At 38.9% G+C, this 18,796-nt stretch overlaps 1 protein-coding gene across 2 annotated transcripts in view; it reads left to right on the plus strand.

Moving 5' to 3' along the window:
• Positions 1–18,796, plus strand: part of SAMD12 (sterile alpha motif domain containing 12) — a 558,691-nt gene that overhangs the window by 473,291 nt on the left and 66,604 nt on the right. The window lies entirely within an intron of this gene.

Raw genomic sequence — 18,796 nt, forward strand, 5'->3', positions numbered from 1 at the left:
GTATCAATAAAACATTTTGAGGCCACAGCGAGCTAGAGAAAAGGAAAAAAGAAAGAACCAAAAGCCCTACTGAGTAAGCGTCTTGTCTCAAGTTATTTTACGGAAAATATGATAAATGGCATTGCAAAGCAATGTACACATGTTTATAAATGGCTCTTTCATGAGGTGTAACTGCGTAGGAAGCAGATGGACTCACAAGACTTGTTTGTGATGCTAGAAGGCACGAAGGCATGTGGGAGAGGGGGGAGCAAGGGCTGAGTGGAGAGGAAATGGAAACAACTTAGACGTGTGTTATTAATTGAGGCACTGAAGTAGCTTCGGATGGCAAGATAGATGCTGACAGAGGAGATAGTATTTAAGATCAGTTACTCCTTTGAAACATAGGTCACTGTCCCTTTCCTGACAAGAATCATAATCTCGGTAACTTTCTAGTTTCCAACAGGGGAGCCAAGTCCTGATAAAGGTGAATCTGAAGATGGACTCTTACATCACTGCCATTTGTACCTATGTCTCTAGGGTCCTGTCGGCCTTTTGCGTTAAAGACCCCAGGATTTAGAGCTTATAACTCTTACTAGAAAAAAAATCACTTTAGACTGAAACTTGACATATGGGAATTCGACTCAGAATTAATTTTTTTCCAGTTTTACGTTGTATTTAAAAACATTTCATGATTTCTAGATTTTCCTCCCAGAAAAGAATCACATTTTGAATGCCTCAGATAAGTTAAGTTTTAGCCATAGATCACCTAATCTATTTCAGTCCTAAATAAGGCTAAGCTTTAAGTAATGAGCCACTGTAATTAATTCTGGCTCTTTTCTTTGGGCTTTGATTTCTTATAGATCATCTCTAAGTTTTCCACAAATGATTTAAGCAGTGTTGAAACATTTTGCTTTAGAGGTTACACTTTTTCCTGTGGTAGATAAGGATCAGTAGGAGTTTGTAAAGCAGGGAAATAGTCTATACCCAAAGACTTTTTTTTTTTTTTGAGAAAATTAATCTGTCAGGGGCATGTGCAGGATAATTGGAGAAAGGAAAGGTCAGAGTACCATCCCCTCAGGCTCTTGTTCTATATAGCTCTACTTTCCTCTTTCCAAACCCTCTTTCATGTTATTGTCATCAGCAACTGTAGTTTTAAGATATTTCTAATTGAGTGTGCCATTATCATCTTAAATTCAACAAAACTAAACAACTTATCTTTTCCCCTTAATCTATTCTTTCTCCTGACTTCCCTATTTCTTTTAAAGGCAAAAGCATTCTTCTAATCACAGAGATTTTCATCCTTGGAAGCACCTTGAATTTTTCTCTGCCTCATCTCCCATATCCAATCAGTTCCCATCTTGTTGATTCTCCTTCCATACTACATCTTCTCATGTGGCCATCAAGTGAGTTCAGTCCCTCTTTGGATCTCATCTGTACTATTACAAAAGCCTACTACTAGCCCTCCCTGATTTGTTTTTTATTCTCTCTCCCTCCACTCCCTGCCTCTGTCATCTAATCTACACAGTTATTGGGGAAGGAAAAAAATATCTGACCATGTTTTTCCTTTGCTTTAAAAGTTCCAATGATTCCTTATTGAGTCTAATATAAAATATGAATTCCTATGGTTAGCATTTAAAAGTCCTTCACAATCCAGCTACTTTCTGCCTGTGAGAATAAAAGAGAAAAGAGAAGAGGAAAGGTAAATAAAAGATAAAAGAGGAAAGAACAGAGAAGAAGAGAAGAGAAGGGAGAATAGGAAAGGAGAAGAGAGGAAAGAGAGAGAAAGGGAAAGAGGAATAGATTATAGTAGTACAGGACTCAGTCTCTGCCTTCCGAGAGCTTATACTCTACTGTGGTGATTCACTTCCATGTAGTAAACTTATTGTACATTCATTAATTGTAATAAACTGTACTAGGTGCTGAGTATGGATAGATCTTAGAAAACATAATTTCTGGTCTTAAGAAATTTAAAATGTAGGAAAGATGAATAAAATACACTAATGACTATAATATAAGAGATTTAAGAAGAAAGAGCTCACTATACCTGTGTAGACCAGAGAGAACTTTACTCATAAAAAGGACTTGTCATAATTCTATGCCTCCAATCTCAAGCCTTTTCAATCTGGCTTCTGAATCCATCATTCAAAGGACTACTCAATACAATTGCCTTTTCTCAGAATCACAGAATGTCTGAGTTGTTTAATACCTTAGTGGCCACCTAATACAACTATTGCCCTCCCAAAAAACATACTACAACATAGACAATAAATGATTTTTTTTCACCTTTGCTTGGAGATACCCCCAAAAAGGGGAACCCAATATTTCATAAGGTACTTTTCTACTTTGGAATAAGAGTAAATGTTAGGACTTCTTCTCTGACATCAAACCTAAATTTGCTTTGCCATTTAGACCTGGTTTTCCCACTTGTTCCCTCCAAACCTGCCTATGAAGCCAAAATGAACAAGTTTAATCTCTTTTCCACATGACAGCCCTCCAAATACCTGGGGAGTATATTGATCTTTCAATCCAATAAAAACCTCAGCTTTTTTTTTTTCTCTTCAGACATGGAGATTTCCTTCCAACTTGGCATAGGACCATTTAGGACAACTTTAAGAAGGGCAACTAGTTGTATCAGTAGATAGGACCTGCTATCAGGAAGAACTGAGTTCAAATGCAGCTTCAAGCAATTACTAGCTAAGTGATATTTGGACAAGTCACTTAACCTTTGTTTGTGTATGAAGTTGTCAATGGATAAAACACTGCACTGAGTCTGGAATCAAGAAAACAAGTACAAATCCAGCCTTGGGCACTAACTAGCTGTGTGATCCTGGGCAAGTCACTTAACCATTTTTTCCCTTAATCCACTGGGAAAAGCATGGCAAACTACTCCAATATCTAGAAGAAAGCACTTAATAAATGCTTCTTCATTCATTTTTATTTAAAAAAAAAATCAGCTCACCTTCTTTCCTCTAAACCTGTCCTCTCTCCTGATTTCTTTGTCAAGAAAACCCCATAGACGGTGGTTCATGAAGGTCATGAAGAGTCAGACACTAATGAACAACTGAATACCAACTATTGGAGGATAACCCTTTACCCAGTTGCAGACGCTCTCATTGTAGTCATCTAGACCATGTCTCTCTTTTTTCTCCACACAAATAGCATGGGTTATTTTATCAGGTGTTTTGTTAAATATAGATACTCTCTCTACAACATTCCTTAGATCTAATCAGTTAGCAGCTCTGTCTAAAAAGAAAAGAGAATCTAAATGGATTAGTTCTTGATAAGGCCATGGTAGGTCTCATCAACTCTCTAGATAGAGTGTTTTCTTGGTCCTTATCTTCATTGACCTCTTAAATATTTACATAAAATCAACTCCAGACAACTACTGGCTCCTCTACTTTCTTACCTTCTCTGATTGTTTTCCCCAGTTTCTTCCTGTTTGACCATCCATTCTTTACTGATGAAAGATTCTACCCATCTTCAAAACACAAATGCTCTCTAGGCTTTATGTTTACATTTTTATTTCACCCTCTTTTCCATTTCTTCTCCTTTAATGATATGATGCACTATCCCATGAATTCTATTGTCATCTTCCAGGTAATTTCTAAGTGTCCCTATGTCACCAACTGCCTGCTGGTCCTCTCTACCTATCAGCATCTAAAAATCAAGTGCTTTCTCTCTCCCTATGACAATATAGGCAGGAAATGTCTGTTTTTGTTTGTATTCTCAGCACTTAACACAACGTTTGGTATCTAGAAAGCACTTAATAAATGCTTCTTCATTCATTCTTATCAAAAATTCAGCTCACTATGTTTCCTATAAACCTGTCCACTCTCCTGACTTCTCTATCTCTGTTTTTGACACCACCAACTTCTCTCCACCAAAGCACAAAGTCTTGGGACCATCTTAATTCTTCCTTCTTTCTCATATCCCCAAATCAACTGATATATCCTATCAGTTTTACCTCTTTTTTTTTTTAAACCCTTACCTTCCGTCTTGGAGTCAATACTGTGTACAAAAGAGTGGTAAGGGCTAGGCAATGGGGGTTAAGTGACTTGTCCAGGGTCACACAGCTGGGAAGTGTCTGAGGCTAGATTTGAACCTAGGACCTCCCATCTCTAGGCCTGGCTCTCAATCCACTGAGCCACCCAGCTGCCCCCTCAGTTTTACCTCTTTTTAATTGTATGTTTGTTACATTAAAAATACCCATGTAACTCCCTCCCTCCCTCTCTTCCATCCTCTCCATTAGAGTGAGCATCATTTGTTTTTGTTTTTTAAAAAAAAAAAAAAACCTTATGCAGAGGATCAGTTCCAAGGCAAAGGAACAGTAAAGGCTAGGCAATTGGAGGTAAGTAACTTGCCCAGAATTAAATAGCCAGAAAATGTCTGAGATCAAATTTGAACCCAGGACCCCCTAATCTCTAGGTTTGCCTCTCTATCCATCAGGACACCTAGCTGCCCTGAGAAGGCATCATTTGACAAAAAGACTTACATATATAGAGATAGATATAAACTATGGCTTGCTTATTTCAATTTACCTGTTCTTTCTCTAGAGGTGGACATATACAAGTCATCCTTCAAACAATATTTCTGTTTCTATTTATAATGTTCTCTACAACATCTCTTGCATCTGTCCCATTCTCTCTACAAAAATAGCCCCACCTCACCTCAGGCCTTCACACTTCTCACCTGGTCTACCATAGTAGCCTCCTAACTGGTCTCCACGTTTTTGGCCTCCTCTCTTCACACAGCTGCCAGAAGAATTGTCCTGAGGCACAAACCTAACTACGTCTCTCTCTGATCAAAAGTCGTCATTGGCTTCAAAGCCAGTTGCCTTCAAGGGATCACGTAGACACTCCTCAGTGACTTTTTCGAAGTGCTCTACAACCTGTCCTCAACCTGCCTTTGCAGGTTCACGTTCAGATTCCTCTCCTTCACACGCTCCATTTTCCAACCAACCTGAGCCACTTATCATGCCTCAAACATGGACCTTCCATCTTGTTTCCATACCTTTAGCCAGGCTGTTTCTGGAATGCATTCCTTCCTCACTTTCTTAGAGTTCTTATTTTAGTTGTGCTGCTTCCCTCAGAAAGCCTTTCCTTATCACAGTTCTTTGTACAGCCTGCCCCCTCAGATTATTTAACAGAACTTTAATGTATCCTTTCCACTCCCATGCAACAAAAGTCCCTCAAAGGCAGGGGCTCCACTCACCTTGGATCTGCAACCCAGCACTAGGCACAGGATCTTGGAATATGAGATATCGTCAATTAATATTAAATTAAGGGTATGAGTTCAGTTGGTACCCCCATTCACTCCCAATCCTTTTGTGCTATTTTATAGTTCATTGAGTCTGGGACCACCTGGCGGGGGAGACCCCTATATCTTCCACCCCCAAATAACTGATGTTGTCTTTGATAACCTAGTCTAGCAAAATTCACTAGGCTGGAAGTCAGAACAAGTTGGTTCAAGACACAGCTACATATCTTACCTATAACTATAGTAAAATCACTTTACTTCTCTGAGCCCCAATTTATCATGGCTATAAAATTGGACAGCTAGGTAGCAGAGTAGATAGACCACCTAACTTGCAGTCAGAAAGACGAGTTCAAATCTGGTCTCAGACACTTCCTAGTTGTGTGACCGTGGGGAAGTCATTTCACCCTGTTTGCCTCAGTTTCTTCACCTATAAAATGAGCTGGAGAAAGAAATGGCATATCTCTCCATATCTTTGCCAAGAAAACAAATTTTCATGAGGAAATCATTATGTGTATCTGCCTTCAGATTGTTTCAGGCTTCCCCCATTTGTCTCAGTCCTTTCTTTAATGCCAAGTTTACTAAGGATATAATGAGCAATATAAAATAATACAAAGAGGTGAACATGAAAGAAGACAGGGGTGGAGGGGGGAGACATTGTAATTACTGATAAATAAGTCAATAGTGACCTTTGAAAGACCCTCACTCTTATTCTTCCAGTCTAAAGAATTCTGTTCTCAAGTGACCAAATCTTTTCCAGTGTTGGGAAGTTGCATTGGATCTGTTATTAATCTGACAGAAGAGTAAACTACCAAACGGTCTTCAGACAGGTTATTTTGTTCTCCTTTGGCACAGCATTTCCACATGATTTCCCTGAGAGAACAGTCTATGGCTGCAGAGCAGTCTCCGAGCATTTTCCAGAATTTGTCAGCTTTCTGTCTTCTGCTTTTCCTGGACCTTTACATTGATCTCTTAAATTAACAGGGGAAGAAAATACGATTACCGCCACACAATTCTGCAAAGAACTTAGAAAAAACTTGGGAAGGCTTAGCAGTGACTAAATCTATAGATATAGAAATGTAAATCTTAAATGTTACCCTCAGCAAGACTCAGGCATAGACTATGAAAGCCGTGGAGAAAAGAATATAAAATGAAGCATAAGATATTTATAATTGAAGTACATCTACCCCTGGGGATTCTATCACAACTTGATTTTTTTTTTTAATGAAAATTCAGTCAGCTGAATATTTAACTCCCCAAAGGAAAATACTCAGTTGTCGATTACACTCTCTGTGTGAAGAAACTAAATCTCAAAATGAAATCTAGTTTTGAATAATTATCACCTTGTTTTTAATCACTACTACATAGCGTCATTTGAAAGGAGCCCTTTTTGACTTTACTGGGAATCCAACTACAACTTTTAATGGATAGCTTTCAGTCAGGCCTTTTTGCCCTTACTTACTTCAACTATTTTTAATATTAAATACACGGTTTCATGTTTATTCATATTAAATTTCTTATCGTTGACTTTGACCCATTATTTCAGTCTTGAAATTTTTTGATTCCTTATTCTATTATCTTATATATAAATCTTCTGTGTAATTGCCCCACTGGAGGTGCTTCCTTTTGATTCTGGGACCAGTGGTGCAGAACCACTTTAAAAATTAAATTTCTCTTTGCAGGAAGAAAGGGCATACCCACAGACAGAGCCTAGCTTCAAGGATGAAGTTCTTGCACTGGAAGCAACTAGAGAAGGCTTCTAAAGCTCATAGCAAAAGACAGAATGCAGAAAGACCCACCCAACACAACTCAAACAAGAAAATTGGAAGGGCAATGCAATGTTGGCAGCCCCTTTTTGAAAACAGAAAATAGCCTTATTTATATACAAAGCAGGACCACATCTTGTGTGGTTGCCACTGTATCCCTGCTGTCAGTCAGGGTCTAGCAGACTTGTTTTCTGATGGGCTAGAGACAGAGAAAAGAGGAATGGCATCCTTTGTCAGCCCCTCAAAGCAAAATTTGTTTAAATAAAGTTTAATTGTTTGGGTTGTTTTTTTTTCTCTCAATTACCTTTAGTGGTACATCTTTATATATCTGAACAATCAAGTAATACTTTTGGTTCCTATGACTCCAGCATATTTCAAAGCCTCTGGGTTTGTTTACACAAGGGCTAGACAATTAAGTGACTGGCTAGCACACCCAGGCCTGCTTTTCCCACCTACACAGGCTGTCTTGCCTTGGTTATCAAGGAAATTCCTGACTAAACAGATTGGCAGAACCTCTTGCCCTGAAGGCTGGCATACAGCCTTTGTTGAGTCAAAGGGGAAAGAGGGGGAAGATACTGAATTAGAAACATTTTTTTTCTTACCCTTTCTCTGAGGACTCACCACTATGGCCACACACAGTGGGGCCAACAACAAGATCAGTTACATCCAAGAAGTCCATGGAATCAAGGCTGTCTGGACGGGACATCCCTCTTTGTATTGTCTTGGGATACCATTAGAAGGCTAGTAAGCTGAGGAGCCCTGTTTTCCAAATGGAAAAGTGAGAGTCATAGATTATTAGAATTAGAAGGGAATTTAGATTTTATCCAATCTAACCCTCTACTTAAAGAACCCCCTCCATCTTTGCCCTCTCTCTACCATGCCTTACATCTGAAATACCTTCTTTTCCCACATCCCTCTTCGTCTGCCTTCTAGCTTTAGGTCTATAATCTTATGGTACAACAAAATCATCTCACAGATTCATCAAAGGAGTTCAGAGTAGCTTATTCAAATAGTTAGAAATAGCCTCCTTACCAGGATTAGACATCCCATTCTTTTATCTTCTGCGCCATGTTAAAAAGTTTACAGTCTCCTCACTGTCCTGGTCGCCATCCTCTAAACATACTTTGATTTGTCAGTGTCTCTCTTAGAATACAGAGCCAAGACTTAAATATTCTATTCAGGCTTTGGTCTGATTGGAGCAAAGCCAAGCAGGAAAGGAAAGATCATTTACTCTCTTCTGGACCCTATGTTTGTATTAATGCAACCTAGGATCATAATGCCTTTTTTGGATGCCCAGTTACACTATTGAGCTTGCAATTCACTAAGATCCCCCCAAGGCTTTTTCCACTCATATAAACTATTCTCTAACCACATCTTCACTTTATTCATGTGCTTTTTATTTTTTAAACCAATGTAAAGAACAAAATTTTATCTCATTAACTTCAATCCACCATCCAGTACAAAATGGCAAGCATGCTTTACCTGTCAGTCAAGATCTCTTTGAATCTTGAATATGTCTTCCAGTGTATTACAACCAGTAGAATACAACCAGTGTTCCTCAGTTTACACATCTGGTCTTAGAGTCTGATCACTCGAAAGGAGTAGTTAAAAAAAAAAAACATGACCACAATGACTCACTCAGTCCATGAGGAAATCTCTTTATATCCCCATTTTTTAAGTTATGTTATGCCCTGTTTCTATGTGCTTTATAATGTGAAAACAGGACTAGTAATGAAGTTTTCCTATTTAGGACTTTCTCATTATGCCCCTGCAGCCCCCAACTTTGTGTCATTTTCTAATTGAATGAGTATCCACTGTGCCACCTATTTATTCATTGCTATGCCACCTAAGCCTTTGCCGAAGTTATTGAGAGAAATACTCAAGGCCAGATTGTGGCCCTTCATGATGCCTTCATTCCCCCATTAAAATTTGTTAACCTCTGTTGACCACAGAATACAACCAGTGTCCCTCAGTTTATACACCCAACTTCAGAGTCTGATCACCCAACAGGAATGGAGAAAAGCATGACCATAATGACTCACTCTGGACATGAGGAAATCAATCATACTATGTCCCCATTTTAAAATTGTGGTATGCCCTGTTTAAGCGTACTTTATAATTTGAAAACAAGAGTAGGATTGAAGTTTTCTTATTTGGAACTTACTCATGAGACCTCCCCTAGCTCTGGTGCTATCTGCCATGTCATTCTGTGCAAGAGGGCAGACGTTGATAGGATGAAATTTGTTCATTCTGGCTTTCCTGGTCCAAATATTTATGTGAAAGTTCAAGTTGTTTAGAATGGGAAGAATGAATGACCTGCCATCATTTAGAGTGGCACAATGCCCATTTGCCAGGGCTCCAGTTGGGGGGAGTCCCAGATGCAGGGACCCAAAGAGGAAATCTAATTCAATTTATTCATTTAACAAATAGGGAAACTGAGGATTCTATCAGTGAGTGTATTTGCCCCAAGAACCACAGGTAGTTTTAAATCCATATTCCTATCTTCTCCCCATCCCCAATTCTTCACTCCTTGGACTTCACCTCCAACCTAGCAGGCATTCTCTCCTCTCTATTGTTATTCAGTCAATCACATCCTGTCCTTCACTATCTCCTGATGACTGTCCAAGTTCAGGTTCATTGTTTCCATGATGCTATCTTGTCTTCCATCATCCCCTTTTCCTTTTTCCTTCATAGCAGCAGTCTTTTCCAGTGAGTCCTGTCTTTTCTTTATGTGGCCAAAGTACTTAAGCTTTAGCTTCAGTATATGTCCTTCCGATGAGTATTTTGAATTAATTTCTTTAGGTATTGACTGATATGATCTCCTTGCTGTCCAAGTGACTCTCAAAAGTTTTCTCCAGTACCACCATTCAAAAGCTTTGATTCTGCAGTGCCCAAGTTTCCTTTTCCCCTTTTTTCCTCTTTTCTCCTCCCTTACAACAAGGCAGGGTTCCAGGAGGGGTCCCACTTTCTGGCTTCTCTTTATGTGTTGTCTCCCCAATATTCCATTCAAAATGGAGCTCCTTGAGGGTAGGGACTGCTTTTTTCATTTGTGTTTGTATCACTAGTGCTTAGCATAGTGCCCAGTGCATAATAAGCATTGATATATATTTTATCTATCATCCTATTTGTAGCTAGAGCAGCATTGTTTAGTGAAAAGCAAACTAAACTAGAAGCTGGGAAAATTGTGTTGAAGTCCTGAGCATCTCGATTTCCTCATCTATAAAATGGGTGTAATAATCCTCACCCTGCCTCTGGATTTTGTAAACCTTCAAGACTTGTATAAACATGAGCTGTTCTGTGACTCTCTGTTCTTGTTTTGCTCATGTGTAAAATGAGGGCATTGTGCTAGACAATCTGTCAAAAAAGGTCTCTTCTACCTCTTGACATTCTTTTCCTCTATGTGTTTGTGAGAAATCCTTTGTGGCTTGATAGGTCTTGTGCAGGCACAGAAGACAGTTGGGAGCCCTTTAAAACTTCCAACATTTAAAATGAAGGCAGTTAGCACATAAATGTGAAGTTACCTCTGACTTACAGTGAGTAGAATAAACAAAACAATTAGCCTATAAGGATGTATTTATGAGAGATGCAGGCCTTGAGAATGGAATTTTGATGACCCTGAAAGCCAAAAGAGCTTGTTCCTAATTGGGTCTGTTTTTTATTCAACATGGTTCAAGTTTAACCTAATAGCCCTAATCATTTTAATGACCCTTAAGGCCCCCTTCTACATATGAATAGGGCAAGCTGTTTGTAGATAGACCCTTCTATCTGCTAATGAGCAAATTTCCACATATAGAGCAGTGGAAAACTTTAGTTGAGTAATATCTATCAAGTGAAGTATTTCTGCTATGGAGAATCACTGGATCCAAGAGGATCGGGGAGTTCATAGAACTCCTAGTACGTATATTTCCATCTCCAGTGGCCTGCTTGTATTATGAAGCTATGCCAGTGAAGTTCTAGCCTGGACAGAATATGTCCACCATAGATAAAAGAGCAAAGGGCACTGAAATGAGAAAGGACAGAACTCACATGGGGAATGGAGAAAAGTCTAGTTTAGCTACAATGGAACATAGTACATAAAGGGGAGTATTATATGAGATAAGACTAGAAATTTTTTTTTTAAGATGGGAGGGTACAGCTGGGTGGCTCAGTGGATTGAAAGCCAGGCCTAGAGACAGGAGGTCCTAGGTTCAAATCTGGCCTCAGACACTTCCCAGCTGTGTGACCCTGGGCAAGTCACTTAACCCCCATTGCCTAGCCCTTACCACTCTTCTGCCTTGGAGCCAATACACAGTATTGACTCCAAGACACAAGGTAAGGGTTTAAAAAAAAAAAAGATGGGAAATTTAGGTTGGAACCAGATTGTGGAAGACCTTGAATATCAGAATCAGTGTTTATGCTATGTTGTCATAAGTATGGGAAGTGTGACTAAAAAGGCATGATCATGCCCAAAGGGTCACAGACCCTCCATCTCCTGCCTCCTAATCCTGGACTATTTCTTTTGCAGCATTCTGCTTTCTTATAATTATAGAACACGTTTCATTTGATCTTCCCAACAACCCCATATGAAAGGTAGTGGCAGTATTATCCCCATTTTACATAGAAAGACACTGGATCTCAGAGAGATGAAGTAACTATGCCACTAACTCATTACCTTAGTGGTAGACCCTGAACCTAAAATCTAGGTCTTCTGGCTTCAACTCTAGTGGTGTTTCCTACCGGATTAGGCTTAGTGAAAAATACAAATAAATGAATAAATAAAATGCTGCTCCCATACAACAAGGCAGGGGTCCCACTTTCTGCCTTCTCTTTATGTGTTGTCTTCCCAATATTCCGTTCAAAATGGAGCTCCTTGAGGATAGGGACTGCCTTTTTCATTTTCATTTCTTAGTCTTTAATAAAAAAACATTTTAATATTTATCATATAAAGTCATATTGTGACAAAAAAGCAGCATATCCATTCAGTTGAGAGTGCTTGAACATGAATAGCCACTCAGGAATAAAGGCAAGTTAATAACTTATTTAACTTAACCAAGTATTGCTTTGTTTATTTCTTTATTACCTTTTTTAAGGTATGGCTAGGTGTCTCAGTGGATAGAGTCAGGCCTAGAAATGGGAAGTCCTGAGTTCAAATCCATCTTCAGACATTTCCTAGCTGTGTGACCATGGTTGAGTTACTCAATCCCAAATGTCTAGCTCTTACCATGTTTCTGCCTTGGAGCCAATATTTATTATCAATACTAAGAGAGATGGTAAGGGTTTAAAAAAGAAAAAAAAGAACTATATATGTTACCACAGAATTTTTAGAAGGATTCTTGCAAGTACACTATGACCACATTTTAATTGTCTTTCAATTACTCCCCTCGCCATGATTTCAGAAGCTCAAGGAAAGTTGGCATTGACCATAAGGAAGAAGGTGGCGGAATTGTTTTCTTAATGTAGGTCCCTCTCCCCATCCCTCAAGGTCACTATTTTTGTGATCAACAAATAATAGAACCGTTGTGGAAATATTCCCGGTAGAAATGACTCTGTTGTTCCTGTATTATTAGTAGGAACTTAGAAAAATAGCTATGGTGAAGGAAAAAGAATGAATCACACTGAGATATGCTATATTTGGAATATACCCAAAGTACATGCCAAGGAACAGTTACGAGTCATGATATATAGTCCACTGATGATCCATAAGACTGGTGATGGAGCATCATTCCAGCCCCCACTTCTCCCTGGTTCCCTCCTGTTCCAGCTAACCAAACTTCCTCCCAAACTTTACCGTTCTCTTCTCTCACTCCATGCCTCCTCTGTCCTACCCCTTCCGTCTGAAACAGCCTCCCCAACTCCCATTTCCCTTTTGCTAAAGCAGCTCTACTCACTATAAAAATCAGAAGAGCTCCCTTTTATAGAAGCTTCTACACTTCACAAAGCACTTCCCTCCAGTTAACCATGTGGAACATGGAGGAAGTTTCTAGGTTTGCCATCCCCATTTTACAGATGAGACAACAGAAGCTGGGAAAAATTAAGTGTACTGCACAAAAGTTTAACAGTTAATAGGGATCAGAGGATCAGAGATGTAGGGCTATGAGGGGCTTTACAGGTCATCCAATTCAGTCCTCTCTTTTTGTAGATGAGTAACTAAGGCCCAAGAAGGTCAGGTAGAAAAAAAACAGAAGGTCATTCAGGTAGGAAAAGAAAAACATAAATATGGCCCAAGCGCTGGTCCTTAGATTCCAGCTGATGTCCCCAAGACCTCAAGTTCAGTATCCAGACCGCTGTGCCATAGTGGCACAGAGGCCAGCTCTGTTAGGTAGAATCCCCTCTTTGATAAGAACAAAGCCATGGTCCTGATTCCTTTCTAACAGTTTTATTTTAGAAGCGCTTTAGTTCTTTTTGTTTTATTTTTTAATAAAGAAATATCTTATGGCTCATTATTATTCATTTATTTTCAATCATATCAATTCCTTGTGACCCCATTTGGGGTTTTCTTGGCAAAGATACTGGTTTGCCGTTTCCTTCTCCAGCTCATTTTACAGATGAGGAAACAGAGGCAAAAGAAGGTTAAGTGACTTGCCCAGGATTGCACAGCTTGTCCAAGGTCTGGTTTGAATTTAGGAAGATGAATCCTCTTTAACTCCAAACCCAACACTTTATCCATTGCAGCATTTAGCAGTTAGTTCTTCTCTTCCTCCTCCTTTTACTACTGCTAATAATAGAAGGCATAGTGGATACGTCTTCAGGACAGGTCAGGATGACCTGGGTTCAAGAGATATCTCTGACACATACTGACTGTGTAAACCTGGGCAAGTCACTTAGACTGTGACCTGGTCCCTTCACTAAGACTAAGTCACAGAACAGTTGCAAGTCTGCCTTGGTAAACAGTTCCTCGACAGGATTTCTCTATTTAGAATAAATCATAAGTAAGGAATATTAATAATAGTAGCTAACATTTTTCTAGTACATGAAGGTTTACATCATTTCATTGGATCTTTTTAGAGAAGCATTGTGATATGATAGAAATAATATTCAACTTGGAGACAAGAAGATCTGGTTTGGGGGCAGATAGGCAGCTCAATAGATGAGAGCCAAGCCTAGAGACAGGATTCAAATCTGCCCTCAGACACTTCCTAGCTATATGACTCTGGGAAAATCACTTAAGCCCCATTCCTTGGAACCAATAATAGTATAGATTCTAAGATGGAAGGTAAGAATTAAAAGAAAAAAAAGGTCTGTTTTCACATGTGCCTCTAATATTGACTTAGAAGCAAGTCTTTTGTCATCTTTTAGCCTCAATTTCCTCATCAACAAAATTGGAATTATTCTTGTTGCTACTTCTCAGGTTCATTGTGAGGATCAAATGAAATACTATGTATAAGATACTTTGCAAAAATATTAATACTGTATAATGTTAGTTATGATTATTATTATTTTAGCCCCCTCTTCTCCATGGGCTTGGTGATCCCTTGAAAGGTAAACTTGTGATGTGACTTACACGGAAGTGGAGAGATCTGACCCTTAATTGGCTGAAATTTTTCTATGAAAGAGAAGCAGAAAAGACAAAACAGAGAAAGATGCAGAAGATACAGCCTTTGAATAATGAAAGGAAGACCATTCCTCTATCCCCTGGAACCACAAGATATATGGGAAAAAAATTGACACCCAACATATCCCTTGATTCTTTTTTTTTTTACTCTTATCTTCTATCACTGAATTAATACTATGTTTTCTTTACAAAGCAGAAGAGTGGTAAGGGTTAGCTAGTGGAAATTGGGTGACTTGCCCAAGATCACACAACTAGGAAGTATCTGAGACTAGATTCTAACCCAAAAACTCCTGTGTCTGGGTCTAGCTGTCAATCTTCTGAGCTACCTGGCTGCCCCAATATCCCTTGATTCTTAGCATTTGTACCCCCAGAGACTGCTAAGAGAAGTGATTTAGTTCTTTTCCTGAATGAACTGAGATGTTGTCTTGTTCCCCAGTTTCAGAGACTCCTAATTCTTGTGTATTCTGTTGCCTAAACTATCCTGTATGTATTTCCCTATTACTCTTTTACATGGTTTGATAAAGGTTTGCTCTCTATCTGTGAAATAACATGGGAGGCAGGAAAAGAGGATCAAGTGAAAGTTTGGTTTTTGTTGGTAGGCTTTCTATTTTGGTTTAGAATCCAAGGGAAACCTTAAGGATTTTTGTAGCTTGAGAAGATGAGGCAGCAGAAGGGGAAAACAGACATAGATATAGAGATGGAAGGGATCTCATGAACCATCTAGTCTCATCTTTTCATTTTACAAAAACAAAAAAAAAGGAAACTGAGAACCAGAGGTTGTGACTTTTTTTCAAAGTCAAAGAGATAATAAGTGGCAGAGACAGAATGTCTGAAAAGTGATTCAGTTGGATTGCTCCAAGGATACTAGAGATCTTTAAGCCAAGACCAGGTGCTTAACTGTCAAAGATTGTAAAAGGGATTATCATTCAGGAGTTAAGACTACCTGAGGCTTCTTCAAACTTCAAGATTCTATGAAGGGCAAAGGGGTGGAGGGATGGAGTGACTGGTAGATCAGGGTCATATAGGAGACAATAGAGGGTGGCAGGGCTTACCCCTGGCTGGTAAAAGGACTCCTCCAGAGTCCAGAGAGAAGGAAAGAAAGGGTGGGAGAAATGAATAAAGGAGAGAGTGAAGAGTGGATGAAGAGGGAGGTTTCAAGGTTTAGAGGAGGGAGATAAGGAAGCTCATAATGAATGGCCTTCATCTTCTTAGTAAAGTAGGATAACCCTTGTGTTGAAACATTACTTCTTATGTGAGGATGCCAAGAATAGTGACTTGAAGTTCCCCTGGGAATCTTGTGTCTCCCACAAAATTTCTATGGCTCATGTCTCCTATAAAAATCTGTCTGGCTTCTATTCCACCCAAGTGAAACTCTGGGAATGTCAAAATCTGGCTCATTTTGCTTGCTTAGAATGGAATGTCAGCTCTTCCTCCTTTATTCAGCCTAATAAAACATAAAATATACAACCAGTTTTATTTAACCTGGCAAAACAAATGCAGAAAATTCCTATTCCCACACTCCTGAACCATCAGAAAAATTCTCCTCCCTTTCCCAGAAGGCAAAAAGTCATCCTCTCCCCCAGAAGATCCCCTCTTCCTATGAGACCTCTACAGTCCCCATATATGACACAAACATCAAGAGTCCCAGACACTCCTTATTGTAGGTGATTCTTGGCTGTACTAATTTGTTAAGAGCAAATACAATGTCTGTGAATTTGCTCCTTATCATTGTGGTTCCATCAATTTTTCATTATTTCCATCTGGTGGTAGAATTCAGTACATGTGGCTCTCTTTAGAAACCACATGGTTTCTTGGGTTTTTCTCCAGCTCACATGTTTCATTTAGCATCTCTATCTGTTCCTGGACATTTACACAAATCCCTCTTACATCAAGAAAAACCCCCAGGAGATCCAATTCAAAGGACAGAAAAGTTTTACTTTAATGAAGTAGGGTAACTTGTCTGCATTCAGATATGAAAGTATAGTATCTTATGAAAGATTAGGGAGTATGATGAGTCCACACATTCCACAGAAAGTTGTTAAAAGGGACATTGCAAATCATACAAATCAATTATCTCATTTTACCTAGTTGGGAAACAAGCTAGAGGAAAGAAGAGTAGATTTGGTACAATTAACAATTGCAGGAAGAACTGAGCTAGTCAATTAGAGATAAATAAAAGAATTGCCATGCAGCAGTGAGGACTCACATAGGGTTTTGTAGTATAAATGTGTAGTAAATCCAAACCATGCCATTTTATTATTTCTCCAGTGGTATTTAGTGAATCATGAGTAGGAGCTGATTAGGCAGATGTTGGAAGGAACTAGAGTTTAGAGTTTAGCAAGAAGATAGAAAAATACAAATAGCAAAAGGATTTGAGGAACAGGAGGAAAATAAATGTAGAGTAGGAATGATGACCTAGACACCCATGACCCTGTAGTGTGGGTGAAGGGGAGTGAGGTAGAAAGATATGTGGTTTTGATCAGGGAGAAGAATTTTAGAATTCAGGATATTAGTAGAACAGATACAAGGGATAAAAAGGTAAAGTTCCTCTGTGAGTGACTGAGGAGGTTATGGGAGTTAAGGCTGATGAGCTTTCTGAAGGATCATCAGTATGAATACAGAAGTCACCAAAGGCACAAATAGCATTCTCATAGTAGAAAGGCAGACCATAAGTCAGGCGCTAATGTCATTGGGGAAGGTAGGAGAATGCAGTGGGAACTGACAGATAGCAATAGCAAAGATCTAGACAGTAAAATAGACTAAGAATGAATAACTATTCAGAAACTATTATAAAAATTCACCTAGATATCATTCTGTGAAGATTACAATCAATAAAAGTGAGATGTTTGAATGGTGGCAGTAGAATAAATGTTTGAAAGCAGCCATGGTGAATAAGGAGTCTACCATTTCCTCCTCCTAGTCTTGAGGGTCGAATGAGGGGTAGAGTTCAGGGGATCAAAATGAGAGGAGCAACCACTGGTAGCAAAGATAACTAGAAATTTGGCATCCTCTCAGTAGAAAGCTGAGATTCAGAGAGTACCCAGAAGAAGAGCAAAGAAATAGAAGAAATTAAAAACAAGTGAACCTTTTATCATGAATCTTTCTCATTCAAATGTAAACTACTTGAAGGTAGACAAGTAGTTTGCTTTTTATTGATGTCCACAGCACTTAGTTCAATATCAATATGTGTCACATAGGATGGGGCAGAGACTATTAAGATTTCCTTTATATGGAGAACTTTCATTTTTGGAAATTCCTTCTACCACTGCAAATCAGCCCCTTCTCTACATTGATTACGGTCTTAGAGATTTGCTTAAAACACTGACAAGTCACAGAGCCAGTAAACCAGTATATGCCAGAGACAGAATTACAATCTTGGTCTTCTTGGCTTCCTTTCCATTATACCATACTACATGATACAGAGTAAGACTTTTTAAACATCAGTTGAGTGATTGATCAATTAATTGAATAGGGCATGGATCCCTCAATGGAAGAGGAGAGTAGATAAAGAATAGAAGCTATGGAGGAAAGGGCTAAATTGTATACAAAGGGAAGTATTCAGAAAGACAACAGGAAAAGGGGGTTTGCCTAGTGGTTTGGAATGCTGGGATTAAAGCTATTACTCAGCACCTTTATTTTATTTATTGTAAACCTTACAGAATGATATCAGGGTACGTTATTATAAAAATTGTTCATTGTCGGTAGAAGTATGTAAACATTTGTCAAATAAATCAGTCCCAAGATTCTAAATAGAGAAATGGTGTGATAGAGCCTTCCCCCATCCCTTGACTCTCTGACTTGATTGCATTGGAGAATGGCCATTGGTTAGGGGAACATGAGGAGGCTGGAGGCAGAAGGGGGCTTTGGCAGGTGAAGGCCACCCTCCATCTCTTAAATGTTCCCTGAAATATCTATTACATTGTAAGGACTCAATAAGTCATTAGTCTGGTAAATCTAGTAATCATTCAGTGCTTCAGAAACTTTGGTATTGTATCACCAAAGCTCTTCTTCAGACAGAATTAGTCTAGCAGAGGCTAAGGAGGATGTACTCTGAGGTTGCCTAGCTATAGAACTTAGAGCCCTCTGACATCCCAATTCCTAGATTATCTACTACATGACACTGAATTTTCATTATGCTATTTCACTATGCAATTGAAAATATCCACAATTTATAGTTTTAAAGTGCTTTCACAACCAGCCATTGAGATACCATAAGTAGTACATGTCCGTATTATTATGTACATTTTGCAGATGAAGACACTGAGGC

Source organism: Monodelphis domestica, chromosome 3 (assembly GCF_027887165.1).
Source record: "Monodelphis domestica isolate mMonDom1 chromosome 3, mMonDom1.pri, whole genome shotgun sequence".
Taxonomy (NCBI): domain Eukaryota; kingdom Metazoa; phylum Chordata; class Mammalia; order Didelphimorphia; family Didelphidae; genus Monodelphis; species Monodelphis domestica.